Below are 8,173 nucleotides of genomic sequence, written 5' to 3'. Positions count from 1 at the left end.
TTTCTGTGGCTTTTGTGTTTAGCTATAATTTTCTACTTTCTCATTTAGTGTACCCACACAAATTACCATATTTGCTTGAATATAAGGCAAGCCTGGGGGCAGATGTGCATAACTGGGGTGCAGGCTGGCAAATCAAAGGAAATAAAAACAAGAAATGCATTTTTCTCAATACTAGTTTTTATTAAATATGGAAAAATAGTGACTAGGGAATTAATAATTAATTAAGAAAGACTTTTTCTTTTTTTCCCTAAATTAATATTCAAATTTGGGGGGTTGTGTTATAATCGAGCAACTACTGTATATATTGGTTTTTGAGAGCAACAAGGAACTTCCTTAGATATCATTATTTTGATCATATCATCTAATTTGCCATATGGGGGCAGTGACAAGAGCTGCAAATTCATACCTGAAGTACAATGTGTGTTGATCGCTTTCTAGGTTTGTTTAAAATTCCTGGCACATCAATTGTTGTCAAGGGGCTATATTGGTCTTTATACTGCTCCCTACAGATCTCTGGTCAGACCTTGTGCACAGTTCTGGAGACCCCATGTCCAGAAGTATACAGACATTCTAAAGCTCAAAGAAGACCTCATAAAACAGAGGGTAGTTTGCAGGAAAGAAATATCAGGAAAAACTAAGAGATTTCAATATGCATAGCTTGGAGGAGAGAAGAGAGGGTAAATATTATAGGAACATTTAACAACAAAATAGTACAGAAGGGAAGTTTATTTTGAAGGAGGAGACATGTCAGAGGTCATAATCTAAAATTAGATCATCAGAGGCTTAGTTGTAATGTAAGAAAGTTTTACTTTGCTGAGAAAGTGGTAGATACAGTATCTATATATATATATATATATATATATATATATATATATATATATATATATATATATATATATATATTTATATATATATATACCAGATTTATAATATATAACAGACACACATGTAGCTCACTTACCCCACCAGGCCTCAGCCTGTGTTTCATGCAGCTCGCCCGGGAAACTGCGAAGCTACCCTCTAACTTCCAGACTCCTCATGGAAGTTAGGGAGAACAGAGGTAAGTACAGTTGTCAAGTCCCCCTTTATCTGTACTCAGGGCCGGCCTTAGAGGTGTGCGGCCTGTGCAGCCGCACAGGGCGCCATGGCAGCAGGGGCGCCTGCCCGGGACATAAATGAAAACGTTTTTTTTTGTTTGTTTGTTTGTTTTTTAAACTTTATTTAACTTCCTTCATGTTAAATAAAGTTAAAAAAACCCCAATGCTTTAATTTAAGTCCCGGGCAGGGGCGCCGAGCGGTTGCTTGTGAAGTTTTCAGCAACCACTCTGTGCCCCTCACTCTCCTTGACTCCGTCGCGGTGTCCGCACCACGGCAGAGCAGGAAGACGGATACCTCCCGCTCCCACCGCAGTACGCCGGCAACAAGGTAAGTGAGGATAATGAGAAGTAGGGAGAGGGAGTAGATAGTGAGAAGGGGCAAAGGGGGGATAGTGAGAAGGGGCAAAGGGGGGATAGTGAGAAGGGGCAAAGGGGGGGATAGTGAGAAGGGGACGAGGGGGGGATAGTGAGAAGGGGCAGAGGGGGTAGTGAAAAGGGGCAGGGGGGTAGTTAGAAGGGGCAGAGGGGGTACTGAGAAGAGGCAGAGAGGGGAGGTAGTGAGAAGGGACAGAGGGGGGAGGTAGTGAGAAGGAGCGGGGGTTGTACTGAGAAGGGGGCACCAGAGGAGTAGTCCACACAGGGCGCCAGAACGCTTAAGGCCGGCTCTGTCTGTACTCCCGGAGCATGCCTCCATCTATCAGAGGAGGGGGCAATTTCCCCGATCTGCCAATTCTTCATAGTCCCCGAATCAACATCATCTGGATCCGGTTCCTTGTTATACAGTACCTCTGCGTCTATATTTAGCAAGTACCTTTCCCACAAAAAAATAATTGCATGATACATTAAGGAATGTTTTTATATATTAAATTAATGTCTCATGTTTGTCCTTGGTACACATTATTTTTGACAAATAAACACGATTAAATGTAATAAAACTTTACCTATCAATATAACTTTTATACTCATGAACTCAGGAGAATATTTGCAATATTATGTGACTTTATGTTAAAATATAGAACATTACATCTAACACTTTCTGTGTTGGCCCAATAAAAGGTATCACCTTTGACTAAAGACTTCTTTGTCGTTGTCCTTAGAGCAATATGGTTATATGCATTTTTAAACCCACAAGCAATAGTTAAAATATATTTTTTATTTCAAAACATAAAACTATACAATTACAAAACAAACGGGCAAACCTATGCATGGCTGGCATCATTGTACTCAGGAGAGGTTGCTGAACACATATTTGGGGTGTTGTTTGTCAGTGCCATATACAGGGGCTTTAAATTTAACCTATAGTACAATGTGTGTGAAAAAATACAAAATAATTACTTCCACAAACTTTGACAAAGGCTGGTGGTAGAATTAGTGCATGGAAAGTGTTAGAATACCACTATCTGAAATAAAAAATGTGTCCTTTGCGGTGAAGGAATTTTGGTTCTGGAATTTCAGCTCTAATTTAGGTATACCCGATGTGGTAAACAGGGATAGCATTAAAAATTCAAATGCAAGGAATAGCATAAAGATGCTGAATAACTACAATGCTACAACAACAACCATTTAATAATTAATCCCTGAAGGACAGATCTGTTTTTGATTTGTTTATACCCTTTGTGAAAATGTATGTTTTAACATTTCTACGCCGCTTCCGTTGAGCTGTAATTTTATTCTCTCTCATTTAGTGAACCCATATTTGTTTCCAAAAAGAGCTTTTTTAGATAATGTTATTTTAATCATATCATCTAATTTGCTATAAAACCATATAAAATATGGTGAAAAACTGAAAAAAAGCACCTTTTCTTACTTTTATTTGAAGAATCTTTTTCTCATCTACTAAATCCAAATCTGCTAAATAGAATGCACTATTTATCTTAAGTTTATAAATACCCAATGTTTTCATTCTATTTTTATCTTTTTGCAAGTTATAGTGTATTAAGTACAAGTAGGGTGTTGCTATTTCACAACCATTTTCTTCAAAACTGGTCATTCTGCCCCCATGTTCAACTTACCACCATCAAACCATATATTTTTGAAAACTAGACAACCCAGGGTATTTCAAATCCTAGTATTATAACTTTTTCCATGCAACTCTTTCCTTTCTATTTCTTCTACCAGCCTTTGTCAATCTTCGTTGTAGCGATTTGGTTTACACACAGATTGTGATTCAGATGGAAATATATAGTTCCTGCTATATGTCACTGATACCCCAGGGTATTTTAAATGCTGGCATTTTAACTCTTTCAATGCACATATTTTCCCAGCAGCCGTTATCAAACTTTGCAGTAGTACTTTAGGTATGAATTTACAACTCCTGGTATAAGTCACTGTGAAGCAACAACCCAATATGTGTTCAGCAACATCTCCTAAGTGCAATGACACCACCCAAGCATAGGCTTTTTTGGGAGCTAAAAGGTCACATTTGAAAGGTGCAAATTATAAAAAAAATTTTACATCTTGTCATTTTGTGCCTAAGCCCTGTTTGAAACATCTATGAAAGTCCAATCCTATGGTATTTGAAATGCTGGTATTTTAACTTCTGGTATTTTTGGACTTTTTTTTAATTACTTTTTGGACATATTTTCTTTGAACTGGATGATTGCACTAATGATGTCAAGGTGATATCACTGGGGTCTTTTTATTTTTACATTTTATATATATTTTTTAACTATTTGTACATTTTCATTTTCTTATATTTTTTTTATTTTTTTTTTCACTGATCACATATTGATAAGTGAGGTGGGCTCCATTGACCAGCATGGTTGGCTGCAGTACCTGTAGTCAAAGGGAGCTCAATGTTCTCAGGAGGGTCTGGAGAGAGGCACTTAAGCACTGGCTGAGCTTTCGAGGAGATCATTTATCACCTTCTAATTAGTTTTTTTAACCCACAATTGCCGACATCAACGAAAGGCAAAATAGCCTTTTAATAAGGTGAATAAGACTGCTCATAGAAGCGTCCATACAGGGCCCCTACATTTTTAAAATTGTTTTCTATGCTTGTTTAACCCCGATGACATCAATTGTCATCAAGGAGTCACATATGAGGTCTTCATTTGGAGAGGATTTCAATATGAGTTTTTTTTTTCAAATGTGAGTGTGCATCTACAGCTTCTAAATACATATTAATTTGTTATACAGGGCTATATTTTTAACTTTTGTTTGAGTTTTATATCTTTATAAAAAAACTAAAGTTGGTTCAGGAATTATATTAATATATCTACTTTAGTAACAATGTACCGAATCACCTGAGTGTGATGTGAATAGAAAGCGCAACCGATTAAGGTCAGCTAATGGCCATCAGCAATAAAAAGTAGAAGCTCTTTAGCCTGTATTGACCATTGCTAAATATACCACATTATATTAATTTGTTTCTACTATTTAACTATTCCATACATCTGGGTAATATCATTTTACTACACTACCTCTTTCACATACATTTCACAGATTTTCCTTTTAAAGGAAGTCAAAGTAAATTTGCAAAAATCTTTTTAAAATTATGTGGATTTTTCATTCTGGCTTCTAAGTAAATCATGTTTTACATATACTTTTTTAGTTTTATATTTTATTTTTATAGCATCGACACTTTACACACTGTTTACACCCTAAAGGTATGACAAAACTAGGATTGACAGGCTAAGACAAACTAATACAAGGTAAAGAGCACATTGCCTGCTAGCTTTTTTTGTAAAGTTCCTGGATTACTAGTAAAAAGGTGACGTAATTTTGTTGATTGAGTCAACATAACCGGCACTGTGTAAATCTGTGGTCTTTAGCAATCAGAAACTATTCTTTAAAAAAAATCTTTATTTATACTATAATGATGTGCATTTTCTTGTAGAAGAGTAAATGGTAGACTCTGTAACCCCAAATAAACCACCAAAAACATGTCTTTTATTGTAAGGCTGCATGAACATCTGAATTATACATGTGATTCGAGTCAAAAACACAAGGATCCCAAAAGTGCTTACAACACTGGTTTATTGAAAAAAATGTAAAAACTAAAGAAGATAGAGTAGTCTTTTTTTATTTCTATTTACCAAAGATAATGAAAGTTAATTTTATCTAACACTATGTATACATGTTCATAATGTCAATGCCAGTCAAGGACATGTTCTCTATAATGTTTGGTTACTCTTTACTAAGGTCTCTTGAGTAACAGATCATATGATAGATATGTTTTATATATTTTGTTCCTAGGTGTGTCTCATAAATTTGACATAGAGGAAACATTGTATGATGCTGACATGTGATGAAGCAGTTCCAACAATCACTTTCATTTATTTTTTTTTAAGAAATATTGTTCTGGGGCATTTTTATATCACACCAGCTCACTTGCCTTACAAGTATGTGAGTAGAGATAAAGACCTGGACCTTTAGTTTAGATATAGTGAACTGTCCTTACTTAATTATTGTATTATTTAATAATAACACTGTGTTTTTTTCTGTGTCTCAAATTGAGAGCCACCAGCCTTACTAACTTACAGCTCCTTTCTCTGTACATTTTTGTCTCTCCTTATTGCTGATTTCTCTGAACTTATGCTTACTATCAGAATATTATTTTTTTTCTTAGAATAATCAATTTATTTTCAAAAAGGTGTTAATATGTGAAGGACAGGCAATGTGTCACATTTATCAGCCACTAATCGTTTCATGTTTTTCATTTTCATTTTATGTTCACTGTTTTAGTTTTGAGGATCCCCTTTCATTTATTTCCTTAATTTCTGTTTAGGTTCTTTGCAACTAATAGAACATTGAGATACAGATCTGTTTAGCTGATCATTTATATTGTTTCCCCAACTGTATTGAGGTTACAAATAAACAGAGGCTACATAAAATGAATGACGAGTGGCTGGCTGTTTGATACAGTTTCAGTCTAGAGATAAAGATAGAAACTATGTTTTTTGTCAGATTAAGCAAGATATTCCATATGATTGTAAAGTCATACTGCCATGATATAATTTGATGATATCATGATATTTATGATCGCGTGTACACTTAGTTTAGTATGTATGCCTGCTTAGTTTAGTATGTATGCCTACAGTGAGTAACACCCCTGCAGATTGCTTAATTTTTTGTAATTCCCATCTAATCCATCAGTTAAAAGCATAAATATTTTAAGATCAGCATAAAAAGTACTAATACTCAACTTTCTCCCACCACTGAAAAGTTACAGTGACACATCTCTATATTTATCTTTTGTAATCAGTTATATGAAATGTATCTTAACTTTGAAGAATTAAGGTAGCTTAATTCTAGCCTTATGTTTTTTTTAACCTTATGTTTTTAGATAAGCTTAAGGAGAAAATGAATCCCGTATATTAGGGCCCTTTCTATTTTAGCATTATGAAGGATATATATATATATATATATATATATATATAAACATTTTTAGATTTATAAGGTATGCTTACATTTTGTTTTTCAGCGATATCATTAGGTAAGGAAATAGTTAACAGCCTAGGTTGAGATAAGTCTTCACACTCAAACATTTGGTGTTAAAGAAGGAAGTAACTATGAAACTCATTTTGTGCTGCGTACAGAGGGGGTCTACGAACAACAGTACAAAAGTATATGACCTTTGGAAACCGAAACAATAAAGCAGAACAAATATAAGATATTACTAGATTTTCACAATCTCTGGTGCAAGGTGTCTTTTTAACTATTTGACAACAGAAGATCTTGTAAAAAGCATTTGAATTTTGACTCTGGGGCCTATTCCAGAGACAACTTGTCTGCATACAGTTGTAGTTGTGAATGGTCCCTAACAATGCACCTTGTTAAAGATATTATCCAATAAAAACAATATTGTTTTGAAGAGTATCTGAAACTGGTGAATGATTTTCAGCTTCACCTCAACACTATGCAGGAGTTTTGGCTTTCTATAACTTGTGTTTAGGTGTATGTTTGGTGAGTGCTTCCCTTGTTGTATTTTTCTGTGCATTTTAAAATCTTAAGTGCACTTCAGGGCAACCCTCCCACAATTCAAAACGGCAAAAAAAATTCAGATTTCCTTATGTCCAAGCTATTTAAAATGTCGCAAAATACTGGCGAATGCGTGTAAATTCTATGTGGGAGGTGAGGGATAACCTTATGAAAAGAACTGAGACCACGCTCTGCCTCACCCCATCTAGAAAAAAAGTCCATGGTGTCAACAGACTTAAATGGGGCCCACTGCAATCGAAAGAGACTGCAATACAATTGAGGCTGCTGCTGCACAGGAGTATGTAAACACATTTAATGGGCAAGAATAGATTTTTTTTTTTTTTTTTTTGCATCAGATTTTTTTCACTTTCATCTGGCTTTTTTTCTACATATATTTTTGGATGACCAATTTCCTTGGGATTAACCCCTTCAGTCCCCTAAAGAAGTACCTGTACGTCCTTAAAATACATTCTGTAATGCCCAGGTTAAAACCTGGGCATTCCCTTCTGGGTCACGTCACTACTGATGTCACCCGGAAGGTCATCGAAGGACAGGATATCCCCTGTCTAGACCCTGCTGGGATATCCGATTGCTCCTCCTGCTTGTCTATGGAGACTTGCATGGAGATCACAGTGTGATCGGTACAGGGGGGTAGCACTCTTCCCACAAATGGAAAATATAAACAAAACAAAAAAAAGATGAAAAAAGTGTTAGGGATTTTTTTGGAACAATAAAAAAATCACTACAATAATACTATAAATGAACAAAAAAAAGTAATAAAGTGAGCTAAGCGATGTTATTGTGACCTCACTGACATAAATAACAATTTCAAGAGGTCCCTAAGAGGACCTCTAACCATAGTGCACTGATAACAGTGCAAAAAAAACAAATACGAAACATAAAAAATACCAAAAAATAAAATAAAAAATAATTATAAAAAAGATAATAAAAAACCCTTACATCCCATTGTCCTAGCACAACATCTAAAGGTATAACTCCCTGCCCTTGTTCACAACCCCAAAACCCCTTAAGACATAAGTATGAAAAATACTACCCTATAGGGTACTATTTAAGGGATGGATATGACCCTAGAAAATAAAAGAAAAAGGATGTGTTGGTGAAAAAAAGCTCATGATCTCTGCAGCCAATTTCAA

The sequence above is a fragment of the Spea bombifrons genome, chromosome 4 (assembly GCF_027358695.1).
Source record: "Spea bombifrons isolate aSpeBom1 chromosome 4, aSpeBom1.2.pri, whole genome shotgun sequence".
Taxonomy (NCBI): Eukaryota; Metazoa; Chordata; class Amphibia; order Anura; family Pelobatidae; genus Spea; species Spea bombifrons.
The sequence above is the reverse complement of the archived record's forward strand: the minus strand, read 5'-3'. Positions refer to the sequence as shown.